Source organism: Oncorhynchus gorbuscha, linkage group LG10 (assembly GCF_021184085.1).
Source record: "Oncorhynchus gorbuscha isolate QuinsamMale2020 ecotype Even-year linkage group LG10, OgorEven_v1.0, whole genome shotgun sequence".
Taxonomy (NCBI): Eukaryota; Metazoa; Chordata; class Actinopteri; order Salmoniformes; family Salmonidae; genus Oncorhynchus; species Oncorhynchus gorbuscha.
The window spans coordinates 78,484,032-78,496,446 of NC_060182.1; the positions used below are offsets into that span (position 1 = coordinate 78,484,032).

Genomic DNA, 12,415 nt, shown 5'->3' on the forward strand with positions numbered 1-12,415 from the left:
ATTTTAAAGAAGAAAATGAAAAAGAAGACTAAAATACAAGGAAGTGCAGACGCTCTAGGTAACTGACGAGAAAGTGTGAATAGTTTGCCAGAGCTGGGTAGTGTGGCCGAGCGGTCTAAGGCGCTTGAGTAAGGCTCCAGTCTCTAAGGAGGCGTGGTTTCAAATCCCACCACTGCTATCTTTATTGAGCTTGTTTGCGCAAGCTATCACATGTTCTGCTTTATTTCATGGTTTTTACTTTCATGTCACCCATGCAAGGGAGAAAAGAAGCAATGTTGTGTGTCACGGATGGGGTTTCCAACTCAATAGTGTAGTCTATCGCCTTAACCAACCAGCCACCAAGTCCTGTGCCCCGCGGTGTCAGTTGCACCTCCCTACCGGTGGTTGTTCACGTCAAATCCTTGATTGGAAAAAAGGAAAGTTGTGATGGTCTGTGCGACGACCAAGCAGTCCATTTTAACAGTGGGTACTCTGGCCGAGCTGTCCAGAGAACTGGATTTAAGGACCCAGTCTTTCGGTTCAAAGTCCACCGCTGCAACTTTTTCTCAACAGAAAACTGTAATGTAATTTCAAACAAGGCCACCAAGGACACCGGACAAATAAAGGGAATCCAGCCTTTACCCTAATTCCCACGTCTGTTATTGCAATTATCTGCCGTGTTTTTCTAATTCAATCTGCTTCAGACATAAAATCAGAAACTAATTCTAAGTTTATACGATGGAAGAAAGAGCAACATCAGATAAATTAAGATTTTTAAAAAGGACGCAAGAGCAACATGAGATACATAAAGATTTTAAAGAAGAAAATGAAAAAGAAGACTAAAATACAAGGGAGTACAGACGCTCTAGGTAACTGATGAGAAAGTGTGAATAGTTTGCCAGAGCTGGGTAGTGTGGCCGAGTGGTCTAAGGCGCTGGATTTAGGCTCCAGTCTCTAAGGAGGTGTGGGTTCAAATCCCACCACTGCCATCTTTATTGAGTTTGTTTGCGCAAGCTATCACATGTTCTGCTTTATTTCAGGGTTTTTACTTTCATGTCGCCCATGCAACGGAGAAAAGAAGCAATGTTGTGTGTCACGGATGGGGTTCCAACTCAATAGTGTAGTCAATCGCCTTAACCAACCAGCCACCAAGTCCTGTGCTCCCGCGGTGGCAGTTGCACCTCCTACCGGTGGTTGTTCACATCAAATCCTTGATTGGAAAAAAGGAAAGTTGTGATGGTCTGTGCGTCGACCAAGCAGTCCATTTTAACAGTGGGTACTGTGGCCGAGCTGTCCAGAGAACTGGATTTAAGAACCCAGTCTTTCGGTTCAAAGTCCACCGCTGCAAATTTTTCTCAACAGAAAACTGTAATGTAATTTCAAACAAGGCCACCAAGGGCACCGGACAAATAAAGGGAATCCAGCCTTTACCCTAAATCCCGAGTCTGTTATTGCAATTATCTGCCATGTTTTTATAATTCAATCTGCTTCAGACAGAAAAGCAGAAACTAATTCTAAGTTTATACGATGGAAGAAAGAGCAACATCAGATAAATTAAGATTTTTAAAAAGAGAATCAAAAAAAGATGAAGGACGCAAGAGCAACGTGAGATAGATAAAGATTTTAAAGAAGAAAATGAAAAAGAAGACTAAAATACAAAGGAGTGCAGACGCTCTAGGTAACTGATGAGAAAGTGTGAAAATCTTGACAGAGCAGGGTAGTGTGGCCGAGCGGTCTAAGGCGCTGGATTAAGGCTCCAGTCTCTAAGGAGGTGTGGGTTCAAATCCCACCACTGCCATCTTTATTGAGCTTGTTTGCGCAAGCTATCACATGTTCTGCTTTATTTCAGGGTTTTTACTTTCATGTCGCCCATGCAAGGGAGAAAAGAAGCAATGTTGTGTGTCACGGATGGGGTTCCAACGGTGGCAGTTGCACCTCCTACCGGTGGTTGTTCATGTCAAATCCTTGATTGTGATGGTCCATCGCAGTCCATTTTAACCAACCAGCCACCAAGTCCTGTGCCCCAGCGGTGGCAGTTGCACCTCCTACCGGTGGTTGTTCACGTCAAATCCTTGATTGGAAAAAAGGAAAGTTGTGATGGTCTGTGCGACGACCAAGCAGTCCATTTTAACAGTGGGTACTGTGGCCGAGCTGTCCAGAGAACTGGATTTAAGGACCCAGTCTTTTGGTTCAAAGTCCACCGCTGCAACTTTTTCTCAACAGACACCTGTAATATAATTTCAAACAAGGCCACCAAGAACACCGGACAAATAAAGGGAATCCAGCCTTTACCCTAATTCCTATTGCAATTATCTGCCGTGTTTTTCTAATTCAATCTGCTTCAGACATAAAAGCAGAAACTAATTCTAAGTTTATACGATGGAAGAAAGAGCAACATCAGATAAATTAAGATTTTTAAAAAGAGAATCAAAAAAAGATGAAGGACGCAAGAGCAACATGAGAAACATAAAGATTTTAAAGAAGAAAATGAAAAAGAAGACTAAAATACAAGGAGTGCAGACGCTCTAGGTAACTGATGAGAAAGTGTGAAAATCTTGACAGAGCTGGGTAGTGTGGCCGAGCGGTCTAAGGCGCTGGATTTAGGCTCCAGTCTCTAAGGAGGCGTGGGTTCAAATCCCACCACTGCCATCTTTATTGAGTTTGTTTGCGCAAGCTATCACATGTTCTGCTTTATTTCAGGGTTTTTACTTTCATGTCGCCCATGCAAGGGAGAAAAGAAGCAATGTTGTGTGTCACGGATGGGGTTCCAACTCAATAGTGTAGTCCATCGCCTTAACCAACCAGCCACCAAATCCTGTGCCCCTGCGGTGGCAGTTGCACCTCCTACCAGTGGTTGTTCACGTCAAATCCTTGATTGGAAAAATGGAAAGTTGTGATGGTCTGTGCAACGACCAAGCAGTCCATTTTAACAGTGGGTACTGTGGCCGAGCTGTCCAGAGAACTGGATTTAAGGACCCAGTCTTTCGGTTCAAAGTCCACCGCTGCAACTTTTTCTCAACAGACACCTGTAATATAATTTCAAACAAGGCCACCAAGAACACCGGACAAATAAAGGGAATCCAGCCTTTACCCTAATTCCCACGTCTGTTATTGCAATTATCTGCCGTGTTTTTCTAATTCAATCTGCTTCAGACATAAAATCAGAAACTAATTCTAAGTTTAGACGATGGAAGAATGAGCAACATCAGATAAATTAAGATTTTTAAAAAGAGAATCAAAAAAAGATGAAGGACACAAGAGCAACATGAGATACATAAAGATTTTAAAGAAGAAAATGAAAAAGAAGACTAAAATACAAGGGAGTACAGACGCTCTAGGTAACTGATGAGAAAGTGTGAAAATCTTGCCAGAGCTGGGTAGTGTGGCCGAGCGGTCTAAGGCGCTGGATTAAGGCTCCAGTCTCTAAGGAGGCGTGGGTTCAAATCCCACCACTGCCATCTTTATTGAGTTTGTTTGCGCAAGCTATCACATGTTCTGCTTTATTTCAGGGTTTTTACTTTTATGTCGCCCATGCAAGGGAGAAAAGAAGCAATGTTGTGTGTCACGGATGGGGTTCCAACTCAATAGTGTAGTCCATTGCCTTAACCAACCAGCCACCAAGTCCTGTGCCCCTGCGGTGGCAGTTGCACATCCTACCGGTGGTTGTTCACATCAAATCCTTGATTGGAAAAATGGAAAGTTGTGATGGTCTGTGCGACGACCAAGCAGTCCATTTAACAGTGGGTACTGTGGCCGAGCTGTCCAGAGAACTGGATTTAAGGACCCAGTCTTCGGAGGTGTTGGTTCAAAGTCCACCGCTGCAACTTTTTCTCAACAGAAAACTGTAATGTAATTTCAAACAAGGCCACCAAGGACACCGGACAAATAAAGGGAATCCAGCCTTTACCCTAATTCCCACGTCTGTTATTGCAATTATCTGCCGTGTTTTTCTAATTCAATCTGCTTCAGACATAAAATCAGAAACTAATTCTAAGTTTAGACGATGGAAGAATGAGCAACATCAGATAAATTAAGATTTTTAAAAAGAGAATCAAAAAAGATGAAGGACGCAAGAGCAACATGAGATACATAAAGATTTTAAAGAAGAAAATGAAAAAGAAGACTAAAATACAAGGGAGTACAGACGCTCTAGGTAACTGATGAGAAAGTGTGAAAATCTTGCCAGAGCTGGGTAGTGTGGCCGAGCGGTCTAAGGCGCTGGATTTAGGCTCCAGTCTCTAAGGAGGCGTGGGTTCAAATCCCACCACTGCCATCTTTATTGAGTTTGTTTGCGCAAGCTATCACATGTTCTGCTTTATTTCAGGGTTTTTACTTTCATGTCGCCCATGCAAGGGAGAAAAGAAGCAATGTTGTGTGTCACGGATGGGGTTCCAACTCAATAGTGTAGTCCATCGCCTTAACCAACCAGCCACCAAGTCCTGTGCCCCTGCGGTGTCAGTTGCACCTCCTACCAGTGGTTGTTCACGTCAAATCCTTGATTGGAAAAAGGAAAGTTGTGATGGTCTGTGCGACGACCAAGCAGTCCATTTTAACAGTGGGTACTGTGGCCGAGCTGTCCAGAGAACTGGATTTAAGGACCCAGTCTTTTGGTTCAAAGTCCACCGCTGCAACTTTTTCTCAACAGACACCTGTAATATAATTTCAAACAAGGCCACCAAGAACACCGGACAAATAAAGGGAATCCAGCCTTTACCCTAATTCCTATTGCAATTATCTGCCGTGTTTTTCTAATTCAATCTGCTTCAGACATAAAATCAGAAACTAATTCTAAGTTTAGACGATGGAAGAATGAGCAACATCAGATAAATTAAGATTTTTAAAAAGAGAATCAAAAAAAGATGAAGGACGCAAGAGCAACATGAGATACATAAAGATTTTAAAGAAGAAAATGAAAAAGAAGACTAAAATACAAGGGAGTACAGACGCTCTAGGTAACTGATGAGAAAGTGTGAAAATCTTGCCAGAGCTGGGTAGTGTGGCCGAGCGGTCTAAGGCGCTGGATTAAGGCTCCAGTCTCTAAGGAGGCGTGGGTTCAAATCCCACCACTGCCATCTTTATTGAGTTTGTTTGCGCAAGCTATCACATGTTCTGCTTTATTTCAGGGTTTTTACTTTTATGTCGCCCATGCAAGGGAGAAAAGAAGCAATGTTGTGTGTCACGGATGGGGTTCCAACTCAATAGTGTAGTCCATTGCCTTAACCAACCAGCCACCAAGTCCTGTGCCCCTGCGGTGGCAGTTGCACATCCTACCGGTGGTTGTTCACGTCAAATCCTTGATTGGAAAAAGGAAAGTTGGGTACTGTGGCCGAGCTGTCCAGAGAACTGGATTTAAGGACCCAGTCTTCCGGAGGTGTTGGTTCAAAGTCCACCGCTGCAACTTTTTCTCAACAGAAAACTGTAATGTAATTTCAAACAAGGCCACCAAGGACACCGGACAAATAAAGGGAATCCAGCCTTTACCCTAATTCCCACGTCTGTTATTGCAATTATCTGCCGTGTTTTTCTAATTCAATCTGCTTCAGACATAAAATCAGAAACTAATTCTAAGTTTAGACGATGGAAGAATGAGCAACATCAGATAAATTAAGATTTTTAAAAAGAGAATCAAAAAAAGATGAAGGACGCAAGAGCAACATGAGATACATAAAGATTTTAAAGAAGAAAATGAAAAAGAAGACTAAAATACAAGGGAGTACAGACGCTCTAGGTAACTGATGAGAAAGTGTGAAAATCTTGCCAGAGCTGGGTAGTGTGGCCGAGCGGTCTAAGGCGCTGGATTAAGGCTCCAGTCTCTAAGGAGGCGTGGGTTCAAATCCCACCACTGCCATCTTTATTGAGTTTGTTTGCGCAAGCTATCACATGTTCTGCTTTATTTCAGGGTTTTTACTTTTATGTCGCCCATGCAAGGGAGAAAAGAAGCAATGTTGTGTGTCACGGATGGGGTTCCAACTCAATAGTGTAGTCAATCGCCTTAACCAACCAGGCACCAAGTCCTGTGCCCCCGCGGTGTCAGTTGCACCTCCTACCGGTGGTTGTTCACGTCAAATCCTTGATTGGAAAAAAGGAAACTTGTGATGGTCTGTGCGACGACCAAGCAGTCCATTTTAACAGTGGGTACTGTGGCCGAGCTGTCCAGAGAACTGGATTTAAGGACCCAGTCTTCCGGAGGTGTTGGTTCAAAGTCCACCGCTGCAACTTTTTCTCAACAGAAAACTGTAATGTAATTTCAAACAAGGCCACCAAGGACACCGGACAAATAAAGGGAATCCAGCCTTTACCCTAATTCCCACGTCTGTTATTGCAATTATCTGCCGTGTTTTTCTAATTCAATCTGCTTCAGACATAAAATCAGAAACTAATTCTAAGTTTAGACGATGGAAGAATGAGCAACATCAGATAAATTAAGATTTTTAAAAAGAGAATCAAAAAAAGATGAAGGACGCAAGAGCAACATGAGATACATAAAGATTTTAAAGAAGAAAATGAAAAAGAAGACTAAAATACAAGGGAGTACAGACGCTCTAGGTAACTGATGAGAAAGTGTGAAAATCTTGCCAGAGCTGGGTAGTGTGGCCGAGCGGTCTAAGGCGCTGGATTAAGGCTCCAGTCTCTAAGGAGGCGTGGGTTCAAATCCCACCACTGCCATCTTTATTGAGTTTGTTTGCGCAAGCTATCACATGTTCTGCTTTATTTCAGGGTTTTTACTTTTATGTCGCCCATGCAAGGGAGAAAAGAAGCAATGTTGTGTGTCACGGATGGGGTTCCAACTCAATAGTGTAGTCCATTGCCTTAACCAACCAGCCACCAAGTCCTGTGCCCCTGCGGTGGCAGTTGCACATCCTACCGGTGGTTGTTCACATCAAATCCTTGATTGGAAAAATGGAAAGTTGTGATGGTCTGTGCGACGACCAAGCAGTCCATTTTAACAGTGGGTACTGTGGCCGAGCTGTCCAGAGAACTGGATTTAAGGACCCAGTCTTCCGGAGGTGTTGGTTCAAAGTCCACCGCTGCAACTTTTTCTCAACAGAAAACTGTAATGTAATTTCAAACAAGGCCACCAAGGACACCGGACAAATAAAGGGAATCCAGCCTTTACCCTAATTCCCACGTCTGTTATTGCAATTATCTGCCGTGTTTTTCTAATTCAATCTGCTTCAGACATAAAATCAGAAACTAATTCTAAGTTTAGACGATGGAAGAATGAGCAACATCAGATAAATTAAGATTTTTAAAAAGAGAATCAAAAAAAGATGAAGGACACAAGAGCAACATGAGATACATAAAGATTTTAAAGAAGAAAATGAAAAAGAAGACTAAAATACAAGGGAGTACAGACGCTCTAGGTAACTGATGAGAAAGTGTGAAAATCTTGCCAGAGCTGGGTAGTGTGGCCGAGCGGTCTAAGGCGCTGGATTTAGGCTCCAGTCTCTAAGGAGGCGTGGGTTCAAATCCCACCACTGCCATCTTTATTGAGTTTGTTTGCGCAAGCTATCACATGTTCTGCTTTATTTCAGGGTTTTTAATTTCATGTCGCACATGCAAGGGAGTAAAGAAGCAATGTTGTGTGTCACGGATGGGGTTCCAACTCAATAGTGTAGTCAATCGCCTTAACCAACCAGGCACCAAGTCCTGTGCCCCCGCGGTGTCAGTTGCACCTCCTACCGGTGGTTGTTCACGTCAAATCCTTGATTGGAAAAAAGGAAACTTGTGATGGTCTGTGCGACGACCAAGCAGTCCATTTTAACAGTTGGTACTGTGGCCGAGCTGTCCAGAGAACTGGATTTAAGGACCCAGTCTTCCGGAGGTGTTGGTTCAAAGTCCACCGCTGCAACTTTTTCTCAACAGAAAACTGTAATGTAATTTCAAACAAGGCCACCAAGGACACCGGACAAATAAAGGGAATCCAGCCTTTACCCTAATTCCCACGTCTGTTATTGCAATTATCTGCCGTGTTTTTCTAATTCAATCTGCTTCAGACATAAAATCAGAAACTAATTCTAAGTTTAGACGATGGAAGAATGAGCAACATCAGATAAATTAAGATTTTTAAAAAGAGAATCAAAAAAAGATGAAGGACGCAAGAGCAACATGAGATACATAAAGATTTTAAAGAAGAAAATGAAAAAGAAGACTAAAATACAAGGGAGTACAGACGCTCTAGGTAACTGATGAGAAAGTGTGAAAATCTTGCCAGAGCTGGGTAGTGTGGCCGAGCGGTCTAAGGCGCTGGATTAAGGCTCCAGTCTCTAAGGAGGCGTGGGTTCAAATCCCACCACTGCCATCTTTATTGAGTTTGTTTGCGCAAGCTATCACATGTTCTGCTTTATTTCAGGGTTTTTACTTTTATGTCGCCCATGCAAGGGAGAAAAGAAGCAATGTTGTGTGTCACGGATGGGGTTCCAACTCAATAGTGTAGTCCATTGCCTTAACCAACCAGCCACCAAGTCCTGTGCCCCTGCGGTGGCAGTTGCACATCCTACCGGTGGTTGTTCACATCAAATCCTTGATTGGAAAAATGGAAAGTTGTGATGGTCTGTGCGACGACCAAGCAGTCCATTTTAACAGTGGGTACTGTGGCCGAGCTGTCCAGAGAACTGGATTTAAGGACCCAGTCTTCCGGAGGTGTTGGTTCAAAGTCCACCGCTGCAACTTTTTCTCAACAGAAAACTGTAATGTAATTTCAAACAAGGCCACCAAGGACACCGGACAAATAAAGGGAATCCAGCCTTTACCCTAATTCCCACGTCTGTTATTGCAATTATCTGCCGTGTTTTTCTAATTCAATCTGCTTCAGACATAAAATCAGAAACTAATTCTAAGTTTAGACGATGGAAGAATGAGCAACATCAGATAAATTAAGATTTTTAAAAAGAGAATCAAAAAAAGATGAAGGACGCAAGAGCAACATGAGATACATAAAGATTTTAAAGAAGAAAATGAAAAAGAAGACTAAAATACAAGGGAGTACAGACGCTCTAGGTAACTGATGAGAAAGTGTGAAAATCTTGCCAGAGCTGGGTAGTGTGGCCGAGCGGTCTAAGGCGCTGGATTAAGGCTCCAGTCTCTAAGGAGGCGTGGGTTCAAATCCCACCACTGCCATCTTTATTGAGTTTGTTTGCGCAAGCTATCACATGTTCTGCTTTATTTCAGGGTTTTTACTTTTATGTCGCCCATGCAAGGGAGAAAAGAAGCAATGTTGTGTGTCACGGATGGGGTTCCAACTCAATAGTGTAGTCCATTGCCTTAACCAACCAGCCACCAAGTCCTGTGCCCCTGCGGTGGCAGTTGCACATCCTGCCGGTGGTTGTTCACATCAAATCCTTGATTGGAAAAAAGGAAAGTTGTGATGGTCTGTGCGACGACCAAGCAGTCCATTTTAACAGTGGGTACTGTGGCCGAGCTGTCCAGAGAACTGGATTTAAGGACCCAGTCTTCCGGAGGTGTTGGTTCAAAGTCCACCGCTGCAACTTTTTCTCAACAGAAAACTGTAATGTAATTTCAAACAAGGCCACCAAGGACACCGGACAAATAAAGGGAATCCAGCCTTTACCCTAATTCGTCTGTTATTGCAATTATCTGCCGTGTTTTTCTAATTCAATCTGCTTCAGACATAAAATCAGAAACTAATTCTAAGTTTAGACGATGGAAGAATGAGCAACATCAGATAAATTAAGATTTTTAAAAAGAGAATCAAAAAAGATGAAGGACACAAGAGCAACATGAGATACATAAAGATTTTAAAGAAGAAAATGAAAAAGAAGACTAAAATACAAGGGAGTACAGACGCTCTAGGTAACTGATGAGAAAGTGTGAAAATCTTGCCAGAGCTGGGTAGTGTGGCCGAGCGGTCTAAGGCGCTGGATTTAGGCTCCAGTCTCTAAGGAGGCGTGGGTTCAAATCCCACCACTGCCATCTTTATTGAGTTTGTTTGCGCAAGCTATCACATGTTCTGCTTTATTTCAGGGTTTTTACTTTCATGTCGCCCATGCAAGGGAGAAAAGAAGCAATGTTGTGTGTCACGGATGGGGTTCCAACTCAATAGTGTAGTCAATCGCCTTAACCAACCAGGCACCAAGTCCTGTGCCCCCGCGGTGTCAGTTGCACCTCCTACCGGTGGTTGTTCACGTCAAATCCTTGATTGGAAAAAAGGAAACTTGTGATGGTCTGTGCGACGACCAAGCAGTCCATTTTAACAGTTGGTACTGTGGCCGAGCTGTCCAGAGAACTGGATTTAAGGACCCAGTCTTCCGGAGGTGTTGGTTCAAAGTCCACCGCTGCAACTTTTCTCAACAGAAAACTGTAATGTAATTTCAAACAAGGCCACCAAGGACACCGGACAAATAAAGGGAATCCAGCCTTTACCCTAATTCCCACGTCTGTTATTGCAATTATCTGCCGTGTTTTCTAATTCAATCTGCTTCAGACATAAAATCAGAAACTAATTCTAAGTTTAGACGATGGAAGAATGAGCAACATCAGATAAATTAAGATTTTTAAAAAGAGAATCAAAAAAAGATGAAGGACACAAGAGCAACATGAGATACATAAAGATTTTAAAGAAGAAAATGAAAAAGAAGACTAAAATACAAGGGAGTACAGACGCTCTAGGTAACTGATGAGAAAGTGTGAAAATCTTGCCAGAGCTGGGTAGTGTGGCCGAGCGGTCTAAGGCGCTGGATTAAGGCTCCAGTCTCTAAGGAGGCGTGGGTTCAAATCCCACCACTGCCATCTTTATTGAGTTTGTTTGCGCAAGCTATCACATGTTCTGCTTTATTTCAGGGTTTTACTTTTATGTCGCCCATGCAAGGGAGAAAAGAAGCAATGTTGTGTGTCACGGATGGGGTTCCAACTCAATAGTGTAGTCCATTGCCTTAACCAACCAGCCACCAAGTCCTGTGCCCCTGCGGTGGCAGTGGAACAGCCACTTTACAATAGTGCATCTAAATATTTTAAGGGGGGAGGGGGTGAGAAGGATTACTTTATCCTATCCTAAGTATTCCTTAAAGAGGTGGGGTTTCAGGTGTCTCCGGAAGGTGGTGATTGACTCCGCTGTCCTGGCGTCGTGAGGAGTTTGTTCCACCATTGGGGAGCCAGAGCAGCGAACAGTTTTGACTGGGCTGAGCGGGAACTGTACTTCCTCAGTGGTAGGGAGACGAACAGGCCAGAGGTGGATGAACGCAGTGCCCTTATTTGGGTGTAGGGCCTGATCAGAGCCTGGAGGTACTGAGGTGCCGTTCCCTCACAGCTCCGTAGGCAAGCACCATGGTCTTGTAGCGGATGCGACTTCAACTGGAAGCCAGTGGAGAGAGCGGAGGGAGCGGGGTGACGTGAGAGAACTTGGGAAGGTTGAACACTAGACGGGCTGCGGCGTTCTGGATGAGTTGTAGGGGTTTAATGGCACAGGCAGGGAGCCCAGCCAACAGCGAGTTGCAGTAATCCAGACGGGAGATGACAAGTGCCTGGATTAGGACCTGCGCCGCTTCCTGTGTGAGGCAGGGTCGTACTCTGCGGATGTTGTAGAGCATGAACCTACAGGAACGGGCCACCGCCTTGATGTTAGTTGAGAATGACAGGGTGTTGTCCAGGATCACGCCAAGGTTCTTAGCGCTCTAGGAGGAGGACACAATGGAGTTGTCAACCGTGATGGCGAGATCATGGAACGGGCAGTCCTTCCCCGGGAGGAAGAGCAGCTCCGTCTTGCCGAAGTTCAGCTTGAGATGGTGATCCGTCATCCACACTGATATGTCTGCCAGACATGCAGAGATGCGATTCGCCACCTGGTCATCAGAAGGGGGAAAGGAGAAGATTAATTGTGTGTCGTCTGCATAGCAATGATAGCAATTATTTCTAGTGGAGGATAGTGGATACATATTATATATAGTGGAGGATAGTGGATACATGTTATATATAGTGGAGGATAGTGGATAAATATTATTTATAGTGGAGGATAGTGTATAAATATTATTTATAGTGGAGGATAGTGTATAAATATTATTTATAGTGGAGGATAGTGTATAAATATTATATATAGTGGAGGATAGTGTATAAATATTATATACATTTACATTTACATTACATTTAAGTCATTTAGCAGACGCTCTTATCCAGAGCGACTTACACATTGGTGCATTCACCTTATGACATCCAGTGGAACAGCCACTTTACAATAGTGCATCTACATATTTTAAGGGGGTGAGAAGGATTACTTTATCCTATCCTAGGTATTCCTTAAAGAGGTGGGGTTTCAGGTGTCTCCGGAAGGTGGTGATTGATTCCGCTGTCCTGGCGTCGTGAGGGAGTTTGTTCCACCATTGGGGAGCCAGAGCAGCGAACAGTTTTGACTGGGCTGAGCGGGAACTGTACTTCCTCAGTGGTAGGGAGGCGAGCAGGCCAGAGGTGGATGAACGCAGTGCCC

The 12,415-nt window shown here is 43.7% G+C and overlaps 13 non-coding genes and 1 pseudogene across 13 annotated transcripts; 13 read left to right on the forward strand and 1 right to left on the reverse strand.

Moving 5' to 3' along the window:
* Positions 1 to 12,415, reverse strand: part of LOC124046951 — a 128,342-nt pseudogene that overhangs the window by 87,140 nt on the left and 28,787 nt on the right.
* Positions 887 to 968, forward strand: trnal-uag. The gene has a single exon. It is a non-coding gene; the product is annotated as a tRNA-Leu (tRNA).
* Positions 1,696 to 1,777, forward strand: trnal-aag. Its single transcript has one exon. It is a non-coding gene; the product is annotated as a tRNA-Leu (tRNA).
* On the forward strand, positions 2,547 to 2,628 carry trnal-uag. The gene has a single exon. It is a non-coding gene; the product is annotated as a tRNA-Leu (tRNA).
* trnal-aag lies at positions 3,356 to 3,437 on the forward strand. The gene has a single exon. It is a non-coding gene; the product is annotated as a tRNA-Leu (tRNA).
* trnal-uag lies at positions 4,171 to 4,252 on the forward strand. The gene has a single exon. It is a non-coding gene; the product is annotated as a tRNA-Leu (tRNA).
* On the forward strand, positions 4,970 to 5,051 carry trnal-aag. Its single transcript has one exon. It is a non-coding gene; the product is annotated as a tRNA-Leu (tRNA).
* On the forward strand, positions 5,746 to 5,827 carry trnal-aag. The gene has a single exon. It is a non-coding gene; the product is annotated as a tRNA-Leu (tRNA).
* trnal-aag lies at positions 6,564 to 6,645 on the forward strand. Its single transcript has one exon. It is a non-coding gene; the product is annotated as a tRNA-Leu (tRNA).
* trnal-uag lies at positions 7,382 to 7,463 on the forward strand. The gene has a single exon. It is a non-coding gene; the product is annotated as a tRNA-Leu (tRNA).
* Positions 8,200 to 8,281, forward strand: trnal-aag. Its single transcript has one exon. It is a non-coding gene; the product is annotated as a tRNA-Leu (tRNA).
* On the forward strand, positions 9,018 to 9,099 carry trnal-aag. The gene has a single exon. It is a non-coding gene; the product is annotated as a tRNA-Leu (tRNA).
* Positions 9,831 to 9,912, forward strand: trnal-uag. The gene has a single exon. It is a non-coding gene; the product is annotated as a tRNA-Leu (tRNA).
* trnal-aag lies at positions 10,647 to 10,728 on the forward strand. The gene has a single exon. It is a non-coding gene; the product is annotated as a tRNA-Leu (tRNA).